The 17,766-nt window shown below is 40.0% G+C and overlaps 2 long non-coding RNA genes across 5 annotated transcripts in view; one reads left to right on the top strand and one right to left on the bottom strand.

Annotated features, from left to right (window-relative positions):
* Positions 1-4,566: 4,566 nt before the first annotated feature.
* The window catches only part of LOC132398611 (uncharacterized), a 94,546-nt gene continuing 81,346 nt past the window's right edge, over positions 4,567-17,766 (top strand). For 2 of the 3 annotated variants that reach the window (XR_009513718.1, XR_009513714.1), the window contains exon 1: positions 6,833-7,002. This is a non-coding gene — a long non-coding RNA (uncharacterized LOC132398611). Of the gene's footprint in view, positions 4,678-6,832; positions 7,003-17,766 lie in introns of those variants that run through there. The other variant, XR_009513717.1, reaches the window with a different exon arrangement.
* The window catches only part of LOC132398612 (uncharacterized), a 55,038-nt gene continuing 50,008 nt past the window's right edge, over positions 12,737-17,766 (bottom strand). For both annotated transcript variants that reach the window (XR_009513724.1, XR_009513723.1), the window contains exons 2-3: positions 16,001-16,047; positions 12,737-13,078 (exon numbers count right to left, since the gene is read on the bottom strand). This is a non-coding gene — a long non-coding RNA (uncharacterized LOC132398612). The remainder of the gene's footprint in view (positions 13,079-16,000; positions 16,048-17,766) is intronic.

Here is a 17,766-nt window from a genome sequence, read left to right as displayed (position 1 = left end):
TCTGGTGCTCCCATTGTGGCCTCCTGTATATAGATGAGTTTTGACGTAGATTGGGAGACTGCTTTGTGAACACCTACGCTTCATCTACCAGAGTAAGTGGGATCTCACAGGTTTACCTCCTACTCCCATTCCAACATGTTAGTCCATGGCCTCCTCTACTGCACTGATGAGGCCACACTCAGGTTGGAAAAGCAACATCTTATACTCCATCTGGGTAGCCTCCAAACTGATGGCAGGAACGTCAATTTCTTCATCTTCCAGTAATTGCCAGCCCAGCCCTCTCCTACTCTCTTTCACCATTCCACCGTTTTCCATTCCTTTTTCCCTCTCTCAACTTATCTCCTTACTTGGCCATCACCTTTATCTGGTGTTCCTCCCCCTTCCCATTCTTCCATGGTCTTCTGCCTTCATCTATCAGATTCCCCCTCTTCCAGCCCTTTGTCTCTTTCACCAATCAACTTCCCAACTCTTTACTTCACCCCTCCCCTCTCCCAAATTCACCTATCACCTTGCACTTCTTACTTCCCTCCCCCCACCGTCTAACTCTGAGTGCATCTTTTTTACTAGTCCTGATGAAAGGTCTTGGCCGAAAACATTGACTTTTTTTCTATTTACTTGTATACATCATGAAATTTGTTGTTTCTTTGGGGCAGCAGTACAGTGCAATACATTAAATTATTACATTACTGTGCAAAAGTGTTAGGCACCCTTGCTATATATATGTGACTTTTGCACAGTACTGTACTTCCCTCCACTTTGAGAAGGCAATCCTTGGTTTCTGGCAATGGTATAAACAAGAAACCGTTTCTTTAAACTGCATCACAATAGAGGTTAGATCCTCTAACTGTTGTTACTAAATTGCAATGCATCTTTAAATATCCTTCAGATTATTTGCTGTTTTTTTTTGTTTCTACCTGCTCATAATATGCATGAAAGTCACTTCCATATATTGTCTGAAGGAAGGAGGGAATGCTTTTCAAAATATGGCCAACAGTATCCATTAAACAAGTCCATCAAAAATTAGATGATCAGAAGCAAATACAAGATCCTGGAGGAACTCAATTCACCAAACAGCATCTGAGGAGGGATGTGGAAAGTTGATGTTTTGGTTCAAGATCCTTCATCTAGACTAGAAGGTAACTGGGAGATCACCAGTATAAAGAGATGAAAGGAAAGGGTGGAGCAAGAGTTAGCCAATAGTAATGACCAGGTCATCGTTTTTCACAGGATTCATGGAATATTGCACGTCAGCGGTATTTCATTGTCTCAGAAATCCCTTGAGTAAAATTTGTAATGTGCATGGTGGTGGGTAATTGCAAAATCAAAGGCTAGGTCTTCATTCATGACACATGCCGGTGATAATAATCCTGATTCTAATTCTGATTCTTTAGAGCATAGGAGACTGAAACAATCTTGGAAGTGCACAAAGTCATGAAAGGCATCAAATGAATGCACTCAGTCTTTTTTCTAGAGTTGGCATCAAGAACTAGAGGGCAAAGTTTGAAGGTGAGAGAGGAAAGATTTGGGCAGCTTTTTACACAAAGGGTGGTATCTACTTGGAATCAGCTGTCAGAGGAAGTGGTTGAGGCAGGTACAGTAACAACCTTTATAAGACAGTTGTTCAGAAAGGCTTAGAAGTTATGGCCAAATACAGGCAAATGGGACTAGCTTGAATGGGGCATCTTGGTCAGCATGGTCCAGTAGGGCTGAAACGTCTGTTCTGTGCTGAATGACTCGAGGACTTATAGTCTCAATTAACAGGCATAGTTTTAGTTAATTTTGCAAAAAAATATTTACCTTTTTTGAACATCTTGCAGTAATGATTTTTTAAAAAATGTTTGATTTTGCTGAAAATCAAGATCACAAACTATTTTGTGATTGTTTTTGTATGATGTTTGTAACTCCTGACAAGGTGGTAAACTGAAACAGTGATTATGAAATTTGTTGTTGCTGCGCAGCTCAAATATTGCATAATCGGTGATAGCTTCACAATGAATTGTACGAGGGGTGATTGATAAGTTCGTGGCCTAAGGTAGAAGCAGTCAATTTTAGAAAACCTAGCACATTTATTTTTCAACATAGTCCCCTCCTACATTGACACACTTAGTCTAGTGGTCATGGAGCATACGGATCTTGGACCTCCAGAAAGTGTCCACAGCAGGGGTGATTGATGTTCGTGGCCTAAGGTAGATGGAGGTGAGTTATACAGCTCTCATTACATGCACACGCAGTTCAGCTCTTTGCGTGATTATGCAGAAAGTTTGAAGTTAATAACTCATCGGGGTGATTGATAAGTTCGTGTCCCAAGGTAGAAGGAGTTGAGTTATTAACTTCAAACTTTCTGTATAATCACTCAAAGAGTTGAACTGCGTGTGCATGTAATGAGAGCTGTATAACTCATCTCCTTCTACCTTAGGCCAAAAACTTAACAATCACCTATCTGTGACACTTTCTGGAGGTCCAAGATCCGTATGCTCCATGACTGCTGGACTAAGTGTGTAAATGTAGGAGGGGACTATGTTGAAAAATAAATGTGCTAGGTTTTCTAAAATTGACTCCGTCTACCTTAGGCCACAAACTTATCAATCACTCCTCATACTGTTTGTGCAAATTTAGAGAATAATTGTAAAGAGACAGGTTGACCTGTTTTGAGTGACTTTACTTGTAAATTCACCAACCACATTCCTTTTTGTCATAAAACTACACTGGACCTTAAATAACCTTCAGAATGCTTTCTATAAAAGTATTTATTTAGCACTGGAGCATCATGTTAGATTTTTAAGTTCAGGGTTACGAGAAGTTCTGACTGTTTACATTACAAAGTGTAGTTTAATATGATGCTTTAAAATTCACTATTTCTTGAACACGAGTCCTTGGGGGTTTGAAATTTCATAGAATGCAAAATAACAGCCAAAAGCTGTTCTGGTGTTGTTGGGAAGGACATCTCTTCTCTTTATCAAGGTGGCCCCCGCTGGTCAGGGTCAAGCATGGATGTTGTTTCTTAGATGCCTACATCACCAGTCATTATGCAAGCCAGGGCAATATGATTTGGAGAGCAAGCTCATGTGGCAGGCTCCCCCTCTCCATGCAGCTGAGAAATCCAAAGGAACAGCAGAGACCAATACAGTTTGGCACTGGTGGCATCAGAGGAGCTGCTAATCAGTGTTGAACTGAACGTTGTATTGCCTTAGGGAGTCCAACTTTAGATATTTCCTTGGGGTTTACTTCCCCAGGAGTGGATATTTCCGTAAAGCAGCAGAGGTCTGGGATCAGAGTTTTCCTTCTTCCAGATGCCAATCGCAGCTAATAAGCCCCATCTGTCCTTTATTCCTAATCAAGAGCAATGCAAAATATCTGTAGACTTTTCTGGACAGTTTGGTCTTGGATCCAGTAACTGCCAAGTTGTACTGGTGGGGTCAGCAATGGACAGAGCAGGCATAATTCTGAGCACCAGATTCCCAGTTCCATTGGGTCCTGATTTCTCCACGGTCATGAGACCACTGCCAGCCTGTGTCAGCTGCCTTGTCTCTTCTGGCAAACAACCGTACCAAAATTTCATCAGCAATAGCTCAGGGATTGTTCTTGTTTCACTACCGATGGTTGGGTGGACAGTATTCAATTGATATGTATCTGCGTGTGGAGTTGGTACACGGCCTCCGGTCAAATAGTCACTTACTTCTCAGACAAAAGATCCTCTGATTAGATAGCAGATGAATACTTGCTATCATGAACATACATGGAGTTTCAAAATCTCATGGCATGCTTTGCAGACTAGGAATGACGGAAACTGGCATTGAAGACATTTTCAAATACGAGTGGCTGTTTAGAAAGAGTCCAAACAACAAGCAGAAACTTGGATGTAAAACCTTTGGAGAGAAGGAGAGATGATCCGAATCAGAATCAGGTTTAATATCACCAGCATATGTCACAATTTTTTTTGTATTGTGGAAGTACAATGCAATACAGTATAATGAATTATAGTACATAATGTGCTTATAAAAAGCATTCATACCCCTTGGAAGTTTTCATGTTTTATTGCTTTACAACATTGAATCTCAGTGGATTTCATTTGGCATTTTTGACAATGATTAACAGAAAAAGACTGTGTTGTGTCAAAGTGAAACAGATCTTTACTAACTGGTCTAAATTAATTACAAAAATAAAACACAAAGTAATTGATTGCATAAGTATTCACCTCCTTCAAGTCTGTATTTAGCAGATGCACTTTTGGCAGCAATTATAGCCTTAAGTCTGAGTGGATAAGTCTCCATCAGCTTTGCACATCTGGGCATGGCATTTCCCCCCCCCCCCACCCCATTCTTCCTTACAAAACTGTTAAAAATTAATCAGATGGCATGAAGATCATGAGTGAACAGAACTTTTCAAGTCCGGCCACAAATTCTCAATTGGATTGAGGTCAGAACTCTGACTTGGACATTCCAGAACACTAGATATGTTGTTCTTAAGCCATTCCTTTGTAGCTTTGGGTTTATGCTTGAGGTCATTGTCTCGCTGGAAAAGAAATCCTCTCCCAAGTCGCAGTTCTCTTGCAGACTGCATCAGGATTTTCTCCAGGATTTCCCCGTATTTTGCTGTATTCATTTTACCCTCTACCTTCCAGGGCCTGCTGCAGTGAAGCATCCCCACAGCATGATGCAGCCACCACCATGCTTCACGGTAGGGATGGTGTGTTTTTGATGATGTGTGGTGTATCGCTTATGGCAAACATAGCATTTAGTCTGATGGCCAAAAAGCTCAATTTTGGTTCCATCAGCCAATAGAACCTCCTTCCGGTAGACTTTAGAGTCTCCCCATATGCCTTCTGGCAAACTCTAACCGATATTTCATGCGAGTTTTTTTCAACAGTGGCTTTCTCTTTGCCTCTCTCCCATAAGCTGTGACTGGTGAAGCACCCGGGCAACAGATGTTGTATGCACAGTCTCTCCCATCTCAGATACTGAGGCTTGTAACTCCTCCAGAATCGTCATAGGTCTCTTGGTGGCCTCCCTCACTAGTCCCCTTCTTGCACAGTCACAGATTTTGAGGATGGCGTATTGAACTGTGCCGTATTCTTTCCATTTCTTGATGACTAACTTAAGCTGTACTCCAAGGGATATTCAGTGAGTTGGAAATTTTCTTGTATCCATCTCCAGACTTGTGCTTTTCAAAAAAATCTCAAATCTTTGTTGCCTTGCAGCTATACCAACTCATGGGGAAGGCTTCGGGATTAAATTCTGAGGAAAAGATCTGAAGCTGAAGTCCCTAAGATGGTCTTACCCTGAGTTCAACGCTGACTGGCAACTCCTGCGATGCCGCTGACACCAAACTGTATCGGTCTCAGCTGTTCTTTTGGGCTCGTTAGTTGAGTGGCGAGAGGGAGCTTGTTACCTGGGCAACAGCTTGCTCTCCATAGCGTATTGCCCAGGCTTGTGTATCAAGACCGCTAGGATGCAATATCCATGGTCAACTTTGACCAATGGATGTGTAAAATAGTTTAAATAAGTAGTGCAAAAATAGAAATAAAAACTAGTGAGGTAGTGTTTATGGGTTCAATGTGCATTCAGAAAATGAATGGCAGAGGGGAAGAAACGGTTCCTAAATCATTGAGTGAGTGCCTTCAGGCTTCTGTCCCTCCTTTCTGATGGCAGCTATGAGAAGAGGAAATGTCCTGGGTGATGGGGAAGTGTGAACAGTAAATGATTAAAAAAGCACCCGACTGTATTCAGACAGGACAGGAAAAGAGGTGTCCTCTGATTGCATTTCACTTTATTTGTGAATAGATACAGCATATATATTGAACGTCTAGTTGTGCCAACTATCTTAAAAATATCCAGAAATCTCTTTCATTCTACAATGTTTTATTAATCTTTGTCTGGTGGAAAGTTGACGTAAATTTGGCAAACATCTGGCTTTCAAGCATTGCAAAACAATGACTTTATGTGGCAGTTCGCTTGTTTACATCTCGAAAGCTGCATTCCTGTGCTCAAGGACAAAATGCACATTTGAGTTGTGCAAATATTTTGACAGGCTGTTATTCCAAAAAGGCTGAAACAAGCATTTACAAGGAAATGATTTCCATTTGATGAGAGTATGATTTTACCGTAAATGGTTGCCACTAGCTTGAGTTGCCTTATAAAACATGAAGAATTGTTGGAATAATCTCAAACATCACAGATTCTCCCCAAAATGTTTGCTCCAGCCAACAAAACAATGAAAAGCTATTTTAAAACTTCCACCCTTCATTACTCTGGTTACCCTTTGATTAGAAGCTATAGACAGTTACATCACTGGAATAAAATGTAATTCTTTGCATGTTTATAAAAACGCTATTAAAAATAGCATAGTAACCATGGCAACCAGTTTAGTCACAGTGCAGCTAAAACTTTCATTAAGGCCTAAGCTTTCGTTTATTCCATCTATCGATCAGACGGTGCACTAAGAAAATTACTTTGATTTTCTGTCCTTAGTAATCAATATCACACTCGACTAGATTGGTCAGCTTGGAATCCAATCTGTGGAGGCATGTACATCAACCTACTAAAAATATGCATGTTCCAGTTGCTTCATGTTCTCTTCCCACAAGACAAATCAGTGCTTCAGTCCAAAATGCTTCCTGGCAACAGGCAAGCTTGGGAAACCCCAACTCAGTTCTCATAATGCAGAACAGCAATCAATAAAGCAAAAGGGGTTTTGCATTGTGTAGTGCAGAGGAAACCATACTTAAAGCATAAAGTGCATTAATCAGACCACTCCTCATGTCCTGTGCCCAGTTCTTGGCACTGAGTCACAAGAGAGACCTTGGCAGCTAATTCATGTGGGAGCCACACAAGGAATTTGCTAGACTGGGACTCCTGATCTTGTGGAAAACAATGGAGGTAGAAGAAAAGACACAACAATGCAGGAATCTTGCCAAAAATTGTCGAGATCTCCAGGGTTACTGAAGGAAAGCCCTTAGGGTCAGCAGGGAGGACAACTGGAGCTCTTTGGAGCAGTTTGACTAAAGTAAGTGCTGGAGCTAACAGGCCACCATTTGGTCTTTTAATACTGAACTCAAAAGTACTCAAAGAGGGTTAAAAACATGTTAAAATTAAGCTGCTTCTATAGCTGCCTATTTCTGTCCACAGATATTGCCAGGCCCATTGAATTCCTTAAGTGCTTTATGTGTTGCCCCAGTTTCTAGCCTTTATAGTTTCTTGTGTTTGTTACCTTTGTTTTCTGAAGTTGCGAGATCTTGGTCCTGCATCTCCTTATTCAAAAGCGCTGTTAGAGTAGCTTCATCAGGAGCACTGTTTCAAGAAGGTTTCCACTACTTTCACAAGGGCAATTACGCATTGGTAATAGACCCACCTTCAGAAAAATGAATCCAAAAAAATTGACAAAACTGAGTGTGGCTCGTAAGCCGATAGGATTTCTTCTATAAATATATCCTGAAGGCTGCATGAGATGGACTGAATAAAGCTCATTAAATATGAACACAAACCATATAATGACTTCAGTGGGATGATGGAATTAAGCCAAGTGTTCCTTTTGTTCTGAGAATAATTTTATTTATTTCCAAGTGATTAGTTGCTTGACAGTCTTTGTATGTAGTTTTTCATTGATTCTAATCTATTTACTTGTTCTGCTGTGAATGGCTGCAAGGAAATAAATTTCGGGGTAGTTTATGATGACAAACACAAACTTTGATAATAAACTTACTTTCAACTTTGAATTTTAATTATATTTGCATTGAAAGGTAAAAAATACATTTTTTTAAATTAACGTGTTTAGGATCTTAGCCAAGGACATGCTCAACTGAATCAATTTGCCAGTTGTACTTCTGAGCGCTGCTTTCAAATAGCCAGGTCAAGAGAATAGAATTGAATTTATAAAATGAAAATATTGTGACTTTCATTTATCTGCTGCTGTGTAACCAGATTAATGCCAAGCTGCAGGTGGAAAATATTATGAATGCTACATCTGAGAACAGCTTAGTAGATCATGGAAAAGTATGCTTAATAATTAAAATCTTTAAAAAGCCTGAAAGGAAGTTCCACCTAATGGGAACATATGTGTATGTTGCAAGGGCCAGTTTCCCCACAATGCAAAGTTTGCATACAGCTTTGCAGCATACAATATAAAAAGCAAGGAACTTCCTTTAGTTGAAGAAATAAGCTTTTACTGGGCACAGCCTCAAAAGCTTTTCAAAGAATTATTTATAAGGTCCACAGTGACATCAGTCTTGGCCAATTTGAATACAACTCCTTAATGATGTGTGTTGCTTGAAGTTTGATACTTTCTTTAGGATTGTGGACCCTGCTGTGCTCAAGAAGCCAGACACTGGACAGATGCCAGTCAGGTACATTCACAGTTTGGAGCTTATTTCCCAGAAATAGCCAAGGCTTCCAGCAGTTTTATTGAAACCCATTCAGGGAACAATGTAGGTTGTTTGATCAGGCAATAATCTACTTAATCTTGAAGTAACAAGGGACGTACTATAGCATTTTGTGGTTATCAAGGGGCTAGAGCCTATGGGCTTGGACTGAGAATTGTTGATCATAGTCTATCCACATTTACCTGGGTTGGTCTCAGTAGGCCATTATTGCTTCCCTTCAGCATCCATCACTCCATTTGTGTGGTCTTTCTGTGTAAGGTCTGTGTGTTCTGGAGCAGTAAGGAGACTTTGCCCCTAATAGCCTTTGACAGCTGACAAACCCCTCCCTAATTATAAATGCTACGAGAGCTTTAAATATTGTAAATGTTTCTGATGTTCAAAGAAAATAAGAAATTTTAACTAATTAAAAAATCTGAAGTAATTTGTAATAATTGAATGTAAAATACCTATGAAGATGTGGTGAGATTAGTTTAGTACTTGGCAGGTGTGATGGGTGAAAATGGTCTGGTATTTGAGAGGCGAAGAGTTGGCTGTGGGGATCTGCTTTTGGGGTGGGGGAGGTTGGCTTTATTCTTGAAGGGTTTATGAGATGAGTAGGTTAGCCTCAATAGTGTGAGAGGGGGATTGAGAGGAGGGCATTGTGCTTGAACAGGAGAAATTGGAAATGGGACACAGATGTGAAATTGGGGAGGTAAAAGCAGTAGTAGTAGAAATGAGGTGATCATTGGTTAGGCGGTACACAGATCAGGACTTGTTCCACTACAGAGAACCCACGGACTCAGGAAGAACTTTCACTTAACTTGGTGTGTGCAGTGAGCGTACATTGGCTAGAGAATACCCTCCGACAAATACTGCCAGGACCATGTTTTCCAAATTGCCTTGCAACTTTTCAATAGGAGTATGACATGAGGAACGCTGTCATCACATGTGTGCCTGGCTTGCAAATTGTTGCAAGAGTGCCTCTTGAAATGAAGCATCTGACAGAATTTCCTGACTGGCATAATTTAATCTGGAACGAGTGTGATTTTTGAATTGATTTTCAATTGCATAGTACTGTAAAAAGCCAACATGGACTACTCAGGAACTGTTTCCTTAGTGATGCTGCCACTAATCAGAAGGTCTTAGCAAATTCATCTCTGGGGCTAATAAAGAACAGATCAATCAGATGTGTATCTGTCAATCCAGCACCCCGGTAACTATGAGGGCCAGTGCTCCCATCAGTTCTCAGTCCTCTGAAGAACTTTGCTGTGGCTGAATGTTAACGTTGAGAGGAATTTTTTTTACAACGTTTTGAGAACACTGCATGGAAGGAAAGTTGGACACATTTTATTGTTATAATAAAAACTTCACATTAAGGAGAAAGGTAGCCAAATTTGACTAGCACAAAAGTGATAAATACACTGTAGACCAGGGTTGCCCAAACTTTTTAATGCCATGGACCAACACCATTAAGCAAGGAGTCCATGGACCCCAGGTTGGGAACCCCTTCTGTAGACCCTTTTTTAGATAGACCTAGCAGATGTCTGAAGAAAGTACGTTGCTCATATTGACATGGAAACCTGCACCCTGCATCGGTTTGCAGCCCATTCAGCTTGAGAGGATTCTGACTGACTGCATCACAGCCTGACGTGGAAACACCAGTGCCTTTGTCGCCTGTCATCTTCTCTCATGTCCTATGTTCGACAGGCAGTCTGACAATTTAAAGGTTTTGAAGCAGCTGAAAGAGGTTTGGGTAAAGTTTAGTGGGCAGCTGTTGATATCTACGGAAAACTAGTGCTGGATTATAATTCTGATAGGCAACATATAGATGAGAATTAACAGGGGTCCGAATGCTGATCTTTCTGTAAAACTGGAGTAACAATACTATTGTCGGGAAGAAATTGGAGGTGAATGTCTGAGTGAGATTAGATGGATTAAAATGCAATACTCATGAGAGGTCTACAAGTTCTATCCTAATCTATATACCTTCTATTTGAAAAATCGAAGGAGGCAACATTGCTCAAAAAGTATCAAGAGAAAGTAATTTCCTTATTTTTAGTATAATTTTTTCTAAGCTTTGCAAATAAAAGTACTGTACCAGAATATGATAAAATTAAATACATTTTAAGACTGGGGCATTGGGATTCAGAAGTTTCTTCTTGGAATTTATGATAGTATCAAAATAAATGGGTGATTCAGGACTGAAGTATGTAGAGAGCTGTGTGTGGCCAAATTAAACTGAATGTGGATATGCTGAAGAAGGTTAAATGCACTTAGGTTAAATTTGATTAAGCAGATGACTGATTTGTTTATTACATCAGTTGGAAGCAGGATTGCACAAACAAAGACCAATTCTGCTCCTTCTCTGACCAGAATCATAATGAATTTAAATGATTTAGAATAATTGAATCTCCGAGTTGGTTCTAATGGATATTCTGCCAACGCAGAACTGGTGGGCTCTACTTGCCAACTCATTGCTTTAGATAATCTGCCAGCCTTTCCATCTCTCGTCCTCCTGTCCCCTTCATATTGGTTTCACCTGTGGAAGGGAGAAGTCTGAGAGCAGAGAAATACAACCATGTTTAATTAAAGTATTTGGAAAATGTCCTTAGTTCCTTTTATCTCCTTGATTTTAATGCTTGAAAGAAAATGGCGGTTTAAGGCCAATGTAGCAAAACATTGGAGACAAGAATTTTCTCTTGTTAGTGAAAGATTCAAAATCTCTCACCATCATGAGGTACAAAATTCTGGGGCTGACTAGCATTAGTAATTCGGACCAATTGGAATACAATGTCATAGTAAGTCAGATGAAAGGTGGCCATGGTTTAAATAGTCATTATAACTCCCAGCTCCCACACTACATATCTCTCAGACTTGCACCTGCTCAGAACATGGAAAGATAAGAACATAAAAAATAGGAGCAGGAAGAGGCCATCTGGCCAGTTGAGCCTGCTCCGCCATTCAATAAGATCATGGCTGATCTGGCTATTGGCATTTCCACCTACCTGCCTTTTCGCTATAATTCCTCTACTATACAGAAATCTATTCAACATCTTAAATATATTTACTGAGGTAGCCTCCACTGCTTCATTGGGCAGATAATTCCACAGATTCTCCACCCTCTGCTAAAAGCAGTTTCTCCTTATCTACTCCCTCAAATCTTGAGGCTATGTTCCCTAGTTCTAGTCTCTCCTATCAGTGGAAACAACTGCCCTGCCTCTATCTAATCTATCCCTTTCATAATTTTTTAATGTTTTGATATGATCTCCTCTCATTCTTCTGAATTCCAGTGAGTACAGTCCCAGGCAACTCAATCTCTCCTCATAGTCTAACCCCCCTCATCTCTGGAATCAACTTGGTGAACCTCCAATGCATCACCTCCAAAGCCAGTATATCCTTCCTCAGGTAAAGAGACCAGAACGACATGCAGTATTCCAGGTGCTGGCTCACCAGTACCATGCAGCATAACCTCCCTGCTCTGAAATTCAATCCCTCTAGCAATGAAGGGCAACATTGCATATGCCTTCTGCTGCACCTACAAACCAACCTTTTATGATAAATGCACAAACACTCTCAAATCCCTCTGCACAGCAGCATGCTGCAATTTTTCACTATTTAAATAATAATCTACTCTTCCATCTTTCTTCCAAAGTGGATGACCTCGCATTTAACAACATTCCAAATACCAGACACTTGTCCATTCACTTAACCTATCTATATCTCTCTGCAGTCTCAGCGCATTTTCTGCACAATTTGCTTTTCTCTTCAATTTAGTATCATCAGAAAACTTTGATACTCGGTCCCCCTTCCAGATCGTTAACGTTTATCATGAACAGTTGCGGGCCCAGCATGGACTCCTGTGGCACACCACTTATCACTGATTACCAATCAGAGTAACACCCACGTGTCTCAACTCTCTGCTTTCTATTAGTTAATACATCACCCACAACTCTATGCATCCTTACCTTATTGATAAGTCTTTTGTGCAGCCCCTTATCGAATGCCCGGAATTAAAAATTCCACAGATCTCTGATCCTACTGGCAAATTACATTTGAAGAGAAGAAGTGACAGAGAATTAGATAAAATTGTACCGATTCACTATTTTCAATCCCCTTGAACGCAGTTACTTGTATTGGGGACTGTAATTCAACGTTTTAATATTCATTCTGTTTTGATAATCATTCACAACAGTTATTTTAAACTTTTAATCTGCTACATAAAATCAGCCTTTCATAGGGTCAGATTTGCAAAGGATCTCACCCTATTTTAAGGTGACCCTATCTGACCCATTTTAAGGTGAGCAAAAATGAATAAAATAAAATAAAAATGAATAAAAATATTCAAAAAATGAATAATATTTATTTTTACATTTCCCTGTACAATAGCATTTAAGCCTATTAATCAATTATAATTTCATAAAGTCTGCATCTCCTACGAGGCAAATTAGCAATTAACAGCATGTGTATTTAGGAATTCAGTTAAAGGGTTGAAACAAAGGTGAAAAATATTTTATATGACTCACGCCAACGCGTAAGTTCAAAGGTTGCAAGTTAGGTTTTATGATACATTTTACTTATTGCTCATTGGATGCGTACATTTACAATTTGAGTGCTTATTGTTATCGTTAATGACTGCAGAGCTGCCGAGTCTGTGGAGAGACAACCACATTGTGGAGACTGGAGTCACATCAACCAGACTTGGAAAAGGACAGCAGATTTCCTTCCCTAAAGGACATTAATGAACAAGATTAGCTTTATGTCATTCCTACTGTTTCAAGGTTATTGTTACTGAAGCTTAATTAACCACTTAGATTTAATTTTCATTAAGACAAAAAAATCCATTAAGAACAATTAAGAATACTAACCTAATTCAAATCAATTATCAACCTCTACTTTCCTTTCCTTGGTAGCCAGGCATTTTTAATCATTGCAGGCACCTGCTGTACTTACTGGTAGGTTAATGGGTAGATGTCCAAAGCTTGATATCTTAGAAATATGTGGAAACTTATTTGAGCTTATCTTGGTGGAAGATATCGATTTATATTGGTAACGCTAGCACTTAAGGGATCTACTTAGCAAGGAAAATGTTCTTGTCCGGTTCAATTAACTCATTATTTATGAATGAGGTTCAGAATTGGCAGCAGTGTCTGTCCAAAGGAGTTTTCCCACTTCTCAATTATAACTTCAGTGGAATAACTGTGGAACGCCAAGGAGTAACTAGCACAGGTTTCTCTATTCGATTGAAGTCCAAGAGATTATTAAACGTAAGTGATGCAAGGTGTCAATTGGCCATCTGCACCCTTCCACCACTTGTATACAAAGAAGCATAACCTGAAATCTGCTTCTACCCCACCGACTACAATAACAAGTCTCTCAGCAAGTGCAATGCTGTATGTAGTTGAACGCTATGAAGCAAAATTATTTTGATTTCCAGGTCAAAAATATCTGAGAATACCACGCCAATTGAATTCTCAATTGTTTCCCGTGATGTAAATAGCTGCAGGCAATGTTCTATTTAAAACTGCTTCTCTTGCCATACTGTTCCCTTTCCACCAATAGTACAGGCTGGATTCCACATATAATTGTGTGTCTTTTTCGCAAAAAATAGGATCTTTGGTTCTCTGATCTTAAGGAGCGACAAGGCTACACAATGGAAACACAAGACAAATCGGTCGTGGTTAGGAATGGAAAATACAACAATGGAGAATCCATTAGGTCTGAAGTGAGTGCTGAGTTCCCTCAGGGGGACTCTCTTGATGATACGTCTTTAGTCCACCTAACCAAATATTCTGAAAATCAAAAACATCAATAGCAAAAAAAAAAACAGATGCTGGAAATCTGAAGTAAAATCAGAAAAATTTGGAAATGCTCAGCAGGTCAGATTGTACCTGTGGGAAGACAAATAAAGTTTAACATTTCAGGTTGAAGGCGCTTCATCAGAACAGTTCTTTGTCAGCATTGCCATCACGTTCTGTTCTTATTAACAAAATATTTAGTTGTGCTGCTCTGGCGGTGGGACAGGAAGTCCAAGTGAACATGATAGAGGGATTTAAGACATTGTTTGGTTACAATGACTCTCTGATTATAACATGTTTCCAGCCATTACTGAGAACAGTGCAGCGTGTCTTTGTCATGTCCAGTTCCTTGAACAGAGTAGGTGGTCCATCTGAATTCAATCTCACCATTCTTTTCTGTTGCAGTCCGCTTCTCAGAAGTTGTTTACTTGGCCACTTCAGTAAAACTTCAAGGATATAAATAAATGGTCGTTTGTGATCATAGTGCACAAGCAGTAAGGACAGTAAATTTCCATATCATGGATGAATTAAATGAACTTTTATGTTAATCTTAACCACAGTTCATTCTGGACTGACGAATGCAGTGCTACAAGTTCTCCAATTGGTGAGGTGAACTCATTCCTCCAATCCAGGTCTATCATGCAGACATAGCATTCAGTAGTATGTGTTGCTGTTCAAAGCCTCAGGGACCTGGTTTTGGTGATGCCTGAGTGGAGTTTGCACACTGTCACTGATTTTCCTCCACATGCTTCGGTTTCCTTCTACATCCCAGAGGTAGTTGATTGGCTACTATCAATTACTCGTAGTATAGGTAAGTGGTTAAATATTCAAAGGAGGGTTAATGGGCCAGTGAATGAGAAAGGGTTGCTGAGAAATAAAAGGGTGAATGGATTTTTGGGAATAATCTGCTGGCATGGAGTCAATGGACTGAATTGACTTTTATGTTTCAACAAGGATGTAACTGATAGGTTTTTGGATTTCTCATCCAGGATCATAGTTATGTTCCATCAAGGTTGCAGAATATCACTGTGTGTAAAGGGCAGATTGGCAGTACTATCTTGTCAGGACTGAGCAACAGCTTGTTCATTTTTACTTTGCAGATGTAAATTGTGCAATGGCTTCTAGAGATGAAGAAGACTTAAAATCATTAAAGTGGTTAGCGAGCCTTATAAGGGAAAAGACTGTTTAAGTTGGATAACATAGAACTATATATGACTCAGAAAGTGAGGAACTGTGTACAGCTGACATGATCCTTCAGGATATAGAAAGCTGCAGATACTGGAAACTGAAAAATAAGCAGAAAATGTTGGAATGGTCAGCAGGTTAGGCAGCATTTTTGGAGACAGAAACTGGGTTTTTGCTACAGGTCCTGATGCACCATCAATAACTCACTCTGAAACGTAAAGGCAAGATATCGGCTTTTATTGACTGGAAGAAGGAACAAGCAGTGTGACCACCATCCTACATCCTGGAGACAGAGAGGCCGGGCTCAGGCCTCAATCGCCTTTATACCGGGTCTGTGGGAGGAGCCACAGGAGCAGTCAGCAGGGGGCGTGTCCAGACAGGTATATGTAGTTCACCACAGGGTTGCAACTTCACTATTCCTAAATATGACTAACCAGAAAACAATCAAATGCAATTATCAAATCTCACAATTCTACATCAGGTGAATTTAGTAGGCCTTCCTGGTACAGTTCCCATGTCCGTGTAATTTATCCATGTTTCTCTGTTGAAGTCCCATTTTCTGGGATGACAAGGCCTAAATTGGCCTTTGAGCTGCATTGTGGGATTTTTCATGGAGTTCAAAGGAGCCATGTAAACTACCACAGGCTTGCCTTCTTAAAAAGCTTACCTTCTGAGCCTATGGCAGACAGAACCTGGTATCAGAACACCCTCCCTCTGAAATGAAAAGGAGAAAACAGTCTTTGTGAGAACATAACCTTATATTGTTCCCTGACTAAGTCAAATTCTGTGTTCTGAATTTTAGTTTCTGTGGATGGGTTTTTGAGTGTAAGGAAAACCTTAATTTGTTTTCTCAATTATAACTGATATTGTTATATTTCACAGGTGATTAATATTATTTAATGTTTGTGAATATCAGGGATATTCACCAACATTCATTAACAGATGCAGCTTTGATTATCAGTGAACTTGGGCAGGAGGGCTCACTGGTTTTCAGGCCGTTCTGTGATTGCCACACGCTGTCTGTCTGTGCTAAGGCAGCTCTTTGCTGCACTCCACCATACTGAAGTGTTGAGATTCCGGATCTCAGTGGGGTATTGCATCCACGGGCCAAGCTAGATACAAAAGCATACCATCTGGTCCCGGAAGCTATTGATTTTAATGTTAAGAAAGAATGACATTATTATATCACCTATCTTGAGGTACTGGGTTATGCTCACCTGACCAATGTGTGGCCTGACCAGATTTTCCATTTGCTTCAGGGGTGCAGGGATCTTTTACTGCCGGGCAGCTCAGTCTGCAGCCGTGCTTCTGAGTTGTGAACTGTCTGGTTGATGAATGGTTCACGGGGATGGAACCCTGCTGAATCCTGGGAGGATCTTGGCTTGTATAGTTAGAAAACTAAAGTGATTATGACTGGACCTTGTGACACCTACAAAACTGGTAGCTCAAGGTCAAATTTCAAGGACCTTCTAGGAACAGAATTAAACATCCTGGACGACTTGGTGTATAGTGTATTGGGTTTGGGGAACTCTGCAAAAATATGCAGAAGGCCCTATGATCAAATTGTTACTTTGTGTGTTCAAAGTTATCATGACGTGGTACGTCAATGATGTGAATAAAATAGAAAAGTAAAATAACTGTCCTGGAAGGCCAACAAAAGAAAGAAAGTTTATTCATCAGTTTGTATTCACCTATCCAAATATTTTGTTTTGATGTGACAAAGACTGCATCCTGACTTTAAGATATGCCTTTGGGGAAGAATGTAAAACCAACCAACGTCTCATACTAGATCAAGTCCTTTTTGCCAAAATTTGTTTTTTTTATTATGTTTAATGTGGGACTCCATTCTCACCTGTGAGGTTTTTGAGGCTCACATTATATGAATCAATGCTGACTTGAAGGGTGGGCAAGAGGGGATCTGAAGGGCAGATGAATGGGAAAATATCAACAACTTGTTCTGATTTCATCTGTATCTCATTTAACACGGCACAGTCAGGGGCCAGACAAGTTACTGCTCCAAAGGTAAAGTCGAATTTGGTTCATCTGCACAAATACATGAATGCACAGGTGTAATAGAAAGCTAACTCGCAGCAGCAACACTGACACACGGCATCACATCAACAGCATTCACAAGAAAAAAATGAAATTAAAATAAATTGTACACAACTTTTACAAGAGAGAACATAATTACAAACAAAAAATCCATTTTAGTGCCAAGTGATCAAAGTGGTGTGCTGAGGAAGGGATTAGGGTTGTGCAAGATGGCTTAAGAACAGAATGGTCGAAGTTTAGTAGCTGTTCTTGAACCTGGTATTGTGAGACTTCAGGTTTCTGCCTGAAGGTCTCCTGCCATATTTCTGATGGACTTGTAATGTTGCTCGACATGAAATGGCAGCATGTGACTGAGAAAAGAGAATGGGATTACTACAAGAA

The sequence above is a fragment of the Hypanus sabinus genome, chromosome 8 (genome assembly GCF_030144855.1).
Source record: "Hypanus sabinus isolate sHypSab1 chromosome 8, sHypSab1.hap1, whole genome shotgun sequence".
Lineage (NCBI taxonomy): Eukaryota > Metazoa > Chordata > Chondrichthyes > Myliobatiformes > Dasyatidae > Hypanus > Hypanus sabinus.
Note: the sequence above shows the minus strand (reverse complement) of the source record. Positions and strands in the feature narration are given on the sequence as shown.